This window comes from Podarcis vaucheri, assembly GCF_965113315.1.
Source record: "Podarcis vaucheri genome assembly, chromosome: 4".
Classification (NCBI taxonomy): domain Eukaryota; kingdom Metazoa; phylum Chordata; class Lepidosauria; order Squamata; family Lacertidae; genus Podarcis; species Podarcis vaucheri.
Window position 1 is genome coordinate 45,061,362 of NC_138762.1, and position 13,163 is coordinate 45,074,524.

Here is a 13,163-nt window from a genome sequence, read left to right on the forward strand (position 1 = left end):
GTGGAGCCAGGGCTCCATGCAAAAAGATAATGACCTGTGCTGGAGCAAGTATCGATTCAGAAATCATGCATTTGCATTGTGCTGGCAGCAAACGCTCCATTGCTAAAGGGAAGAAAACTTATGGAAAGTATTATTTCACTGGGTCTACACTTTGTAAAGATTTATTTATTTATTTTATTTTTATGCTACCCTTCATCCAAAGATCACAGGGAAATTGATAAAATACAATATGCTCCAAGTATGAATAACATTGAATATCACCTGTGACATATTAAAAACAAAATGCATCATATACTGCATTATTTATTTAATCCAAAAGAAGCACAGGGCACAGGGCAGCATGCAGTAAAACAACACCTCTAAATAAAACACTTTCAAATAACTGAGACATAATGAAATATTAAATATAATTAAATCCATGAGCCTGAATTAAAAATTTAAAACTGAAAACACATATAAAACACATTTTTCCTTCTCCACATTTTCCACTCATTCTTCCTGCATTTTTAAAAATGGCCTTTGCTTCCCAGCATCTGTTGATGCAATACGGTAAAACCTAACTATGAAAGCAGTCATAACTTTGTGTTTGATATGAGTATGAAAGCAGTTTATGAATAGAGACACTGAAGGAGTACAATAACGGTCATTTTTTGTCTGGATCCACTAGTAACCTTATCTCTCTCGCCCTGACCTAGCCACTGTGATCCATGCGACGGTCACCTCCAGACTGGATTATTGTAACTCGCTCTACGTGGGGCTGCCCTTGAGACTGACCCAGAAACTCCAGCGGGTGCAGAATGCCGCAGCGAGACTCCTTACGGGGTCTTCGCTGCGAGATCATATCCATCCGGTGCTGTACCAGCTGCACTGGCTCCCGGTGGAGTACAGGATCAGGTTTAAGGTGCTGGTTTTAACCTTTAAAGCCCTATACGGCCTAGGACCCTCGTACCTACGGGACCGCCTCTCCTGGTATGTCCCACAGAGAAATTTACGGTCTGCAAATAAAAACACCCTAAAGATCCCAGGCCTCAGAGAGGTTAGGCTGGCCTCAACTAGAGCCAGGGCCTTCTCGGCCGCGGCTCCAAGCTGGTGGAACACTCTGTCACAAGAGACTAGAGCCCTGCAGGACCTGGCATCCTTCTGCAGGGCCTGCAAGACAGAGCTGTTCCACCAGGCCTTTTGTCAGGGCGCAGCCTGACCCCCTCCTCTGGCAATCTGCACAAAAATTTGCTTGATGGTTGCCATTAATTTGATTTTAATTTGATTTAATTAATGTTATAATGAATGTTTTAGAATGTTGAACTATTTTTATTGTTGTTAGCCGCCCTGAGCCCGGCTTCGGCTGGGGAGGGCGGGATATAAATAAAATTTATTATTATTATTATTATTATTAACCAGGCAAACGAAAGTCAAATGGTTGATGGGGGATTATGCACAGAAAAAAATGAAACACATTTAAAGCACATTCTAAATGCTTGCTTGGATTTCTCTGCCTTTTTAATAAATCAGGGAACGACCCCCCCATGCACTGTTATGGAGTTACAGGTTGTGTAGCAGTTAGAGTGTTAATCTAGGATTTAGGAAACCAGGGTTCAAGTCCCCACTTAGCCACAAAACTCACTGGGTGACCTTAGGCCACACACTGCCTCTTAGCCTCAACTACCTCACAGGGCTGTTGTGGGGATTAAATGAGAGGCGGGAGAACAATGCATGACCCCTTGATTTTATTGGAGAAACTGCTGAGATACAAAAGCATTAAATACATAAAATACACCATATAAGAACTAGAAGAAGCTAGTTATAATTTGTATGTTCATGTATAGAACTGCTTTTTCCTGGTCAGATCTCACTGTTAACAACAGCAACAATAGTAAATAAATTATAACTTCTTTTTCTTTCCTTTGCTTCTCTACTGGTGAAAAACTCACTTATTCACCTTGCTAAATATGGATCATGCTGTTTCAAAGGAGAATTATAATTTGATGTCCCTCACAAATCTACCCAGTTTCCCCTTCTGTCTTCCAGTCTCGCCTAGATACTTCTCATTAGCTGGAAATGTGATGATTTTGCTTTGCCATATGTGGCTCCAGCATGTGCAGAAACTTAACAGCTATCTTGTTACCAATTATTTGAAGGAGTAAAAAGAACATGTATTTATTCTACCACCTACATCCACATCCATGAAGAGAATTGAATTAGTAATCCACACCGAGGGACAAAAGCACAAATTCCTCTGAATCACAATGCACATGAACTGGAACCATATATGTTGTGAAACATTTAGAGGTTGATTAAACAAAATAGTGGTCTTCTGCCAGCACTTTCCAAATTGTGGCTCTAGTTAACCGTAGAGAATGCGTAAAGAAATATATACGAAGGGGGGGGGGAAGCCAAACGAAAATACCCTGCACTGAGAGCAACAATAAGGATTATAATAATAAAAACAAAAACATCCTGGTGATAATCACTGAGTTTGGAATAAGCTTAGCAGGATGTTGAAAAGCAAGCACCAGCATTATAGTAAATAAACATATCTACACAGGTGAAATATGATCCTAAACCGATGATGCTAAAATGTAGCTCAAAGTACATGGAGAACGTTAAGTTGGATTGCCACTTGAGGTCAAATCCACAAAGTCTAGAGCTGACTTTATTTTCTTGTAACACGAAGAACACTTAAAAGACTAAAAGTCGAGAAAAACAGGTCCAGGGGGTTGTTATGTTGATCGGCTGCAGCAGACTAACAAAACAACCAGGAGTTATTTATTTTCAAAGCCTAACAACTTTATTATGGCACAAGCTTTCGTGGACTACAGCCCACTGCAACAGATGTATGGCATGAATTTGTCTGCCTATCTACACACACACGGTGTGGAGTGGGGATGTAATAAGTGGGGTCAAAAGGAAAGGAAATGCAGAAATCCAGAGACAGTGAAAATTAAATAGTTAACTGTGGCTTCATTCTTGCAGCAAAACAAAGTTTCATGCTGTACTTAATATGATGTATATGCTTGTTTTACACTGGCATCATCTCTATAAGGGGGAAGGGGGGTGTCATCTCTGAAGCAGTGCTGAGAAGACAAACATGCATGTTTCATTTCTGGCAAAATATTAATGAGAAGAAATGGAACAAATGCCCATGTCTGTCAAGCTGTATCCTGAGTAATTCAGAATATCTCACAAAGAAAATAATTCTGCTGCTTGAAGGCAAGCAAAACACCCAGTGGCTAATAAGATATGTTTTCTGCTTTTGATCATTTATGCATTCTTCATTATTAACAATTTCACCCATCATGTCAATATTTACTTTCTTTGATGTTCATGGCTTTAGCAATGCCGAGCTAGATTTACAGGAACGCTGCTTATTCTGCTTATGCATAGGCAGCCTGCAAGTGCAATCACCGATATAAATTATGATAGAACTTCTTATATTTTGGAGATTTACACATATAAAACAGTATGAATGAGTTACGCTCTGAACTAGGACCTGTAATTCACATTTATATGTACCTCTCAATCACACATTTGAGGTGTTTTATTATTTGAAAACTGCACTGCACTGAGAAGTAATATTTTGTGGCACCATGGTACCTTTCGGTGGCGGAAAAATGGAAACTTCACTGACATTATCCAGTTTTTAAGGGCTATGAAAATGCAAATTTAAAAATGTGTCACATTTTTATACATTGCATAAAGTAGAAGCAAAGGGGAAATTAAACAGCATTCACTGCCTTTACTTCTGATGAGTAAATTAAAAACTATGAAAAATTGCCAAGGTTTCTGCTCACTTCACCACAGGGGATTCCAGCTGACTTTCTTTCCATTTCTATTAGCTGACTGCTTTCCATCTGTATATCATGAAATTGCCTCTTAAAATGTTGTCCTTCTGTATTATATATGCTTAGAACTACCAATGCAATCTGTTTGGATTGTATATATGGTTCATCACAGATATTTAGTATCATTTAGATGCCATTCTATGTAGCAAAACACTTAAAACATGGCAATTTTGAATACTGAAATACATGATTTTGTTGGACTTGTTGGTGTGCCCCTTTGGCCCACAAAATAACTACCAATATGGCAATGCTGATCGGCTGAGAGTCTCCCTGATGAATTAGTTCAGCAAGCTGCTCATGAAGCTAGCAGATGTTTACGGTGTCTAGGCCTGTAGAAACCTTATGGACCCTTTTCCTTCTCCTCCTCCCAGGAGCAAATGTCAGCACAACAGAGATCTGGAAGCATGCCATACAGCAGCACAGACAGAAAAAGCTGTCATGGAATACAGGCATGGTGCTGGGTACTAATTTTATTGGGTAGTTTAGTTTTACTAAGATCATTTCAAAATGCACTGCTTACAGTGCTAATTATCCATTTATGTTTTACGACATTTCTTTCTCAGTGCTAATTCTGATGTTACACAGTTCCAAAGGACAGAGAAGCAGAAAGCAAAATTAGGTGGCAGACCTGTGACCTTAAAAAAAAAAAAAGTTTGGGGGAAAGTTCTGCATGAAACATACAGCTGTATTGTAAACAAGATTAGGTATAAGGAAAAAGATATAACATGGAGAATTCTAAAGCAAAACAAGGGTGCAACTGAAACAAATCCCCTCGTCCCCTATAAATGACCGGTAATTTCTGTTCATTGCAACAAATGAGCTATTTATTGGTAATCAACGTAAGTGGCCAGAAGAATTGCTTCTATAATTGTAAAGGGAGGAGGGTGTAGATGACTTTGATTCAAAACAAACTGTTTTGCTAATGTCAAATATTGAATGTTATTTAAGGACAGAGGAATGAGTGGTGCTGAGCAGTCTTGTGACAAATGTTTTCTAAGCCATAATTATGACAACTATCAAAAGTAATTTTGTTGGAAATGACCTTAATTAGACAGACATTATTATTATTTTTGCCTTTGCTACAATGAACATAAGAGCACAATAAGATCACTGCTGGATCAGCCCAAAGGTCTTTCTTGTGTCCAGCTTCTTATTTTCCACAATGTCCAACCAGATGATTCTGGGAAGCCCTTAACAATGGTTTATTCCTCCTAAATGTGGAAATTTTATATAAGCAAAAAAAAAGTTAAAATGTCCAGTTCTATGCTAATTCACAAGTAGATTATTTGGAGCAGATTACATTGGGGTCACCTTCCGTGATGTAAGGTCACCCTCTCAATTACTTGCAGGGTCACAACTTCACTGGAAAACCAGATGAGCTGGAGTTTAACCAAAATAAATCTATTTATCAGATTGTAGATCTAGATTCCAAAGAGCACACAAGTGACTCCAGGTGGGTAGTGTATAATAAGAAATGATGAGCACAAGTCCATACAGCTATAGATAACAAATATTTCACCCGTCAGTACAGTAGTACCATCTAAGCCAGGGGTTCTCAACCTGGTCCTACTGCCCACTAGTGGGCATTTCAGGATTCTAGGTGGGTAGTAAGGGGTTCTACAAGTTGAATCCTCCTTCCATCGAGCACTGGTGGGCTGTAAATAAATTTTACCATCAAGAAAGATGCATTAGTGGGTGGTAGGTATAAAAAGATTGACTACCCCTGATCTAAGCAATCACATCTGAGCTAACCTTCTGAACAGACAGTTAACTTTTATCTTTAACATTGATTTATGTATTATGGGATTCATGTTCTATATTTCATTTCAGAAATGAATCTCTCAAGGTGGTTAATATAATAATTTGAAAACATACAAATATAATGAGTTTTATTTGATGTCTCTCTGCACATCTGATATGCACAGCTGACAATGGTTCTCCACCCCATACTATGAAGGTGGCAATGGATGCCTGCAGCAGCAGCTAATGCATCATTTTCCCCTCTTTGAAGCTGCCACAATAATATTTTTAATAAACAGTGTTGCCTGTTATAAATTCTCTCTTACAAATGTGTACGTTTGGCAAGATAATAACAGGCCACCCTCAAGCAACAATAACAAGCAAAGGAACATGACCTGGATCATAGGTGAGTGACAGAGCACATGCTTAGCATTTGAAAGGTCCTAGATTAAATAATTAGTATTAAACAATTAGCATCACAGTTAAAATTATCTGAGGAAGCAGGTGATAGAAAGGACCTTCAACTGAGTTCCTGGACAGTAGAAAATACTGGCTATAGATCAGTGGTTTGCAAATAATAAATGCACATGAGCCAACTCCTCTATGAGATAGAACTGTAGTGAAATTCATATACTTTCATGTCTTAATTTCATCAGAAATGCTAATTTCATGCATATGCAAGTTCAACTACAATTCTAATTATTAACCAACCAAGACTTTTTTCATCAATGTATATGAACGTAAAGAACATAAGAAGGAGGGATATAGGATAGAAGTTTTAAAAATCATTGCCTTATGGCAAATCTATTAAATTTTATTGTCCCAGCAAACTGAAAAGGATCAAAGCTAGCCTATTATCAAGAATAAAACAACTTCTGCTATCAGCTATAAATTATGAATGGAGTAGACATTTTTTTCTTTGTCAGCTAGTACTACAGAACATCCTGAATGAGCATTGACTGCTAAAGCTCTCATGTTCATTTATGATGAATTATGCAGATCATCCAATACCAGAACAATATTAAGGTGCTGGAGTTCGTATTCCTAAACATACGTTATGAATTCCAATGCACCAGAGACTTTCTTTCATATTCACACAGGGCCAATAATAGGGAGATAATATTTGATATCAGCTATCAACTGATAAAGTGAAGGCTACTTCTCACACAATATTCTGTTTCATTGGGACTCCCATCTGGCTCAATGCAGTGGCTTGCAATCCCCTAGTCCTAGTAACAGTAGTAAAGCCAGCACAATTAAAATGAGATTCGAAGATCCTGCTCTGAGCAAAAGCAATCTCGATAGCTCTGGAGTCATGGACACTGTGGGATTGGCAATGGTAAGCAATGACCAGGTTTATCATGCTGCACTACTGCAACATACATTATAACATTTATAATAACTTTCCTTCCATAAATGGAACTGGGTTCACTGAACAGGGCTTACCCCATCTCCAAATATCTGCTTCTATGAGTTGATGGACTTTTGGGAATGATTTATAGTGTGAGGGGCTTCAGATGGGTGGAGGAATTGAAGATAAAAAAAATGCACCCTTTTTATTTGAAGAGAGGAACAACCTAAGATACTGTTTTATTAATATACAAGTTTTGGAAATTGAAGTAATTCTGCATTCAAATTAAGAGGAAAGGTAAATATGACACTGAAAAGAAAAGAAGTTTCATTGGAGTGTAGAAAACTGTCTCCAAGTTTCTAATGATCCTGAATTAATATGAAGTATATTGAGGAAATTAATAGTGACAGATGAAATACTGTAAGTCCACAGCTATGTAATTTATGAGAAGATAAAGAAAAATTATAACTCATTAGAACAGAGCTTTCCAAACTGTTCATGTTGGTGACACACTTTTTAGACATGCATCTTTTCGTGACATATTAATTGTGTTTTACTAGTAAACCGGTGGGCTGCCTACTCCAATTCCAGCCCTGGGAGAAGCGCAGGGACAATTCTCATGACACATCTACACACTGCAGCCGACACACTAACATGTCGCAACACATAAGTTTGGAAAGCTCTGCATTAGCTCCTAACTTTTCTTTGGCAAACTCCCTTGCAGCATCCTTTGCTCTTTTACACCCACCCAGCCAGTCATCTCTTATCACAGAATCATAGAATAGGATTATCTAGTTCAATCCACTGCAGAACAGAAATCTCAGCTAGATCATACATGACAGGTGGCCATGCTATCTCTGCTTTAATAATCCCAAGAAAGGAGAGTCAACCAATTCTCATAGGAGTCTTTTCCACTGTCAAACAGCTCTTACTGTCAGAAAGTTCTTCCTGATATTAAGTCCTGATTCTCCTTTCTTGTAACTTCAATCCACTGGTTCAGGTCCTAGCCTTTGAAACAGGAGGAAATAAGTTTATGTCATCCATTCATATATAACCTTATGCTAGGTCTTCCTTCCTTCCTTCCTTCCTTCCTTCCTTCCTTCCTTCCTTCCTTCCTTTATTCTCCTCCTGGCAGCCTGGTTGGGGCTGACATTGCTAGTTTCTAATGAGCTGGTGCTATCCAAGGCACAGTCTATAACACGGGTGTCAAACACAAGGCCCGCGGGCTGAATCCGGCCCGCCAGACCTTGTCATGTGGCCCGTGTAGCCGCCGTTCTCCCTGCTGTTCTCGCCCGTCCAGTGCACCATTGCCTGGTTGTGCGCCGCGTCGCCTTTCAGCACGAAGGAGGTGGTGAGCAGAGAGGCCGCATCCGGAGGTCCCCCGCCGGCGCGACCCTGCAGGCCGCCCGGCTCATCCCACGGGCTGCCGCGGCTCTGGCGGCGGCTCTGGTCCGGCGGGCGCACCGCCCAGAAGGCGCCCAGCGCGAGCAGCAGCAGCAGCAAGCGGAGCGGAGCTGCCCGGCCGGACGCTCCTCCGCATGCCCCAGCAGCTGCTGCTGGCACCATGCTTGGCCTCCGCTGCGCCGCCGCCGCCGGGCAGGGATGTGAGTCTGGCAGGTGAGGCGCGGAGGACGGGAGGGAGCGAGCCGAGATGGAGGCAGGAGAGCGGCGCGGACGCGCGGCGTGGAAAACAACGTCCCAGCAGGGCTTCCACGCCCAGGCGAGGCGCAGCGCCGCCCTCTTCCGGCGGGCCCCACCGAGCCCCAAAGCCCAGCCGCCCGCCTTCCCCGACGGCTGCTGGCAGCAGGGCTGCAGTGGGCGCGCTGGAGCAAGTGGACGGGTGCCCGGCGCCTGGGCAAGCGAACGTCCCCCTCAGCCTCGGCTTACCTCGGCCCGTCGTGGAAATGTGCTTCCTCCACCAGTGCCAGATTTGGGGCCGTGCGGGCGCCTCACCCGCCCTGAGCCAAGGGAGCACAAAATAATGATAACGATGCCTATTTATTCTATGGGGGGCCACCAAATTTTGTCCTCACTCAGGGTGGGTGCCATATTACCGAAGTCGGCCCCTGCCCCCCTCAATGGGATTTGAAATCCAGGGATTTGAAATCCAATAAATTCCTAGGAGTGCCCGTGTCCGTACTGAGTAAGCCCCTCAGCCCCTAAAAGCGGACGATACCAACTTTTCAACATTGTGATAGTGATGTTGTGATATGGTAGCGATATATTGCAGTGTTGAAAAGCAGAGGGAGGAACAAGCAGCATTGGCCCCCGTCAGAAACTGGAGTGCAACCGGCACATCTCCCCCCCCCTCACCAGCGTCTGGCACAGGGAGGAGGCAGGAGAAGGAAGAGAAGGCGCAGACAAGCCCCAGCCACAAGACACAGTCCAGTAAAGGTGCCCTCAGACTGGGCCTGCACAATGTTATGCTACATCACCACAGGGGCAGACTTTAGTAATCTTTCATAACAGGGGTGTCAGCCTGAATAAAATATTGAGGGGGGACAGGTAGGCCCCACCTCACATCATCATCATCATCAACATCAACATCATCATAATTTATTACTGGTCGAAGACCAGCTCGAACCTCACATAATTTATCACATGCCACACACACCCCATTTAAATGTAAAAGCCCATCAACTTCAGGGGTCTCAGCCTGCTCAAATATTTTAGGCTGATACAACCGGCCCTTTGAGGGTGACCAAACTGCAGATGCGGCCCCCGATGAATTTGAGTTTGACACCCCTGGTCTATAACATTCTCTCTAGAGGATGAAACCCTGTATTTGAAACATTAACTATGCCTAGGGGCCAAAACTCTCTCATATCTAATAAAGTCAGCCTCACTATTTATTTATTTCACTTATATTATAATATCCCACCTTTCTTCCATCATCGAAAAACATCATGACCTCCTTTAAGCAAAGCATATGTGCGGTTCCCAAGAGTTCTCTCATCCAGGTACTGACCAAGCCCTCACTTGCCTACCTGCAGCAAATAAATGCCTGGATACACCTTTGGCTATAGCATGAGGGCCCAAAGTGTAGAGCCATAGATCTGTTGCAGTAGGTACCCTTTGCTGAATCTTCCTAGAAGTATTGACAAAGATGTCCTGTGATACTTCCCACGTGCCCCAACATTTTGTGTTTCTTTTACCTTGCCCCTGGAGTACACCACAATCCTCATATGAAAATGTCACTAGAACCATCCAAAAGCCACAAAAAAGTACAACACTATAAATGCCAAGTACAACACTATAAATGAAAAGATTTTGGGGTATCACTTGCCATTTTGTGGAGCTGTAGCAATGAACAGTAGCTCTAGCATAAAGACCATTCATATGACAACAACAAATACTGGTGTACAGTCTCCAAAGAACTACTTTCTTACTTCACAGCCTATTTCCTGACTTCTCTAATAAAAACTTTTTTAAAAAATCCTCTCCAACTTTGAGCAGATTTCTGCATTGCATGTATACTACTGGTATCTAAGCAAATCCACATTCAATTTTTTAGAGAGCTTCATAAAATAAACATAAACTTAGATTTTGTGATGAAGTTCGTAGAGAAACAGCTGTTAGGTTTAAAGTTATTTTAAGATTAAGAAAGAGAGATTTATGTGTAGCGCTGTCTTATCTATTAAAATTTGTTTAAGGTGAATTCAATTTGTATCTCAACTGTGGTAATTACAAGGCACACATTCTAGAGTACAGTCAGTACAGTAATTCAGTTACTGTAAATGATTTTGGGATAATGACATATTTAATATTAACTCAGTATAGTCTACAAAAAAATTTAAGAATAGATATTTTGAAGTAATGTCCAACTCAATCATCACAATGTGACTCAGAGAATAATTGTATTCTGTCATTTACCACTGTCCACACTTTTTGAATTAACAGAATGTATGTATGAAAGATAAGGTAGATATTCCACATCTTCCTTCCTTATTTTTCTGATTGTTTGTGCAGTCACAAAATAAATATTCAGTACAGTGTGTCACAATCTTAAGATCCAGAAGGGTTTATCTCAGATAAATAACAGGAAATAAAAGTAAATCCCTCTCGCTCCAAATGAATTCTGTTATATTACCCAAGTTATCCAGTTTCCCCTCGCCCCATAATCTAGTGTGTGTAAACAGAGTAGGAAAAAATACGCACTAATATGCATGAGAATGCAGTAGATTACAGGAATAAGATACTCCCACCTGCATGACCAGCACCACATAATAAAATTGGGGGACTTCGTGTCTACCTCTTGACAGCTGAGTTGTGGGGTGCAGTGCTGCAAGTCAATATTCTCTCCCCAGTTTATCTATCTGAAACCGTTGGCAGAAATCATTGGATTGTCTGCTAAGCCATGTCATGAGTATGCTGATTACACTCAGCTCTACTTTACTTTTAAATCTGAATCAGGAGATTGCAATAAGCTGTTGTTAGATGGCATGGCTGACCATACTGCCACATTCTGCACTAGCAGGAGCTACCAAACCAAACATTCAGACAGCTCCACAAAGAACACATTAAATCATCCAACGGTGAGATTATCAATGCATGAGCCACTGTAGCCAAGCTATCCTGTTCAAGAATTGATACAGCTGGCACACCAGCTGAAGCTAGTAAAAAGAGGCCACTTAAGCATCCAGTGACAAGGATGAATAAAGGAGTACTCCCAAACAGGTAGCTGACCTGAACAATAGAGCCACTATGTCAGGAGCATCAAAGGGTCTCCATCTTTTAAGAATTCTGGCTCAAATTACTGGCCGCTGCCCCACCCATCACTGTGTCCAGAAAACAGGCCCTGGGCTTGCACATGGCTCAGATGCAAACAAAAAATTCTGTTTTTAATTTATTTGCTTCAAATGTCCTCCCACCTCCCCAGCAGATTTGTGGAAGTTCAGTCACCAAATTTCTTGACTTTGGGAGGCTTTCTGAAACAAAAATCTGGCATAAGATGATAATTAGTATCTCTTGAGGAAATGATGTGATGGAATGATATAGAAAAGGTCGCTGTAAGGAGGACAAATGTAGGCAGAAACCTTACAACAAAAGCCAGAATTGAAAGCTTAACTTGCAGTAAAAGATACTGACAAATTGGGCTACTTTCTATTTTAATATCAAGTTTCTCTCTTTTAAATTCAGTCTCAGAAAACCCAAGGAGAAGAAAAAGGTAATGGCTGTGTGTCCTTTGATTTCCGCCCCCACCCTATGAAAGCTAGCACTCATAACAGTATCTTTACTGTTCTGTTTTAAGATTTAATAGTAAAAATACTGTGACATATTTGAGAAATAAATTATTTAAAACATTAAAACAGTCATTAAAATCAGCCCAGCTTAGGATCCTTGTTAAGGAATGGAAATTATGAATTCAATGAGCATTTCACTAAGGAAAATTTATTACTCAGTATCAGCCTTTACCAAAACCTATCAAAAGCAGAAATATTTAGGACAAGTAAAAACCAAGAAAGTCTACAGAAACCTTACATTTTAAATCAGACTCTTGTAGAATATAACACTTTCTGGTGCTTTTTTCCTCTTAAAAAATGTTTAGGGGTTCTCTCATTTTTCTACTCATATTGAAATACTGCCTCTTAATGAGGCCAAACTTAGATTCACAAAATGTTTAGGGGTATGCATACCCCTGCGTCCCCCCGGGGGATAATATCACTACTTCAGAGTAAATTTAAGAACCATGGTTCAAGCATTTATGTCACTGAGATAAAAATGAAATGAAAAGCAGAAAAGGGCAGTAACAGTCAATTAATAAACTACTAAATTAAAAGGTACAGAGGTGATTATATCCTATTTATTTCTTTCGAGATTCCAAAGCGTCACCCCAGAACCTCATTTGATTTGTGCGCTGAAGATTTTAATATGTCACTGAGAAAGAGGCAGGCATATCGCCACTAGACTCTGTCTGTTAACTATTTCCCCATTTTCCAGGCATTTCTCTAGTTAGATAATTTCAGACTCTGAACTTGATAGTGTTAAGAAAGACCTCTTTTTGGAAATGTGTGTTTCTTCACCTACATCAAAATGGAATAAGTCAGTTCGGAAACTTCAGCTGGTGCAAAATTCGACAGCCAGGTTGCTCACCAGAGCAAAATAGTTTGAGCATATTACACTGATCCTGGTCCGACGGCACTGGCTGCCATTTAGTTTCCAGGCCCAATTCTAAGTGCTGGTTGTGGCCTGTGAAGCCTTAAACAGCTCAGGATTGCAATACCTCTATCCAT

The 13,163-nt window shown here is 40.9% G+C and overlaps 1 protein-coding gene across 4 annotated transcripts in view; it reads right to left on the bottom strand.

Annotated features, from left to right (window-relative positions):
• Positions 1 to 13,163, bottom strand: part of CADM2 (cell adhesion molecule 2) — a 372,199-nt gene that overhangs the window by 156,460 nt on the left and 202,576 nt on the right. The window lies entirely within an intron of this gene.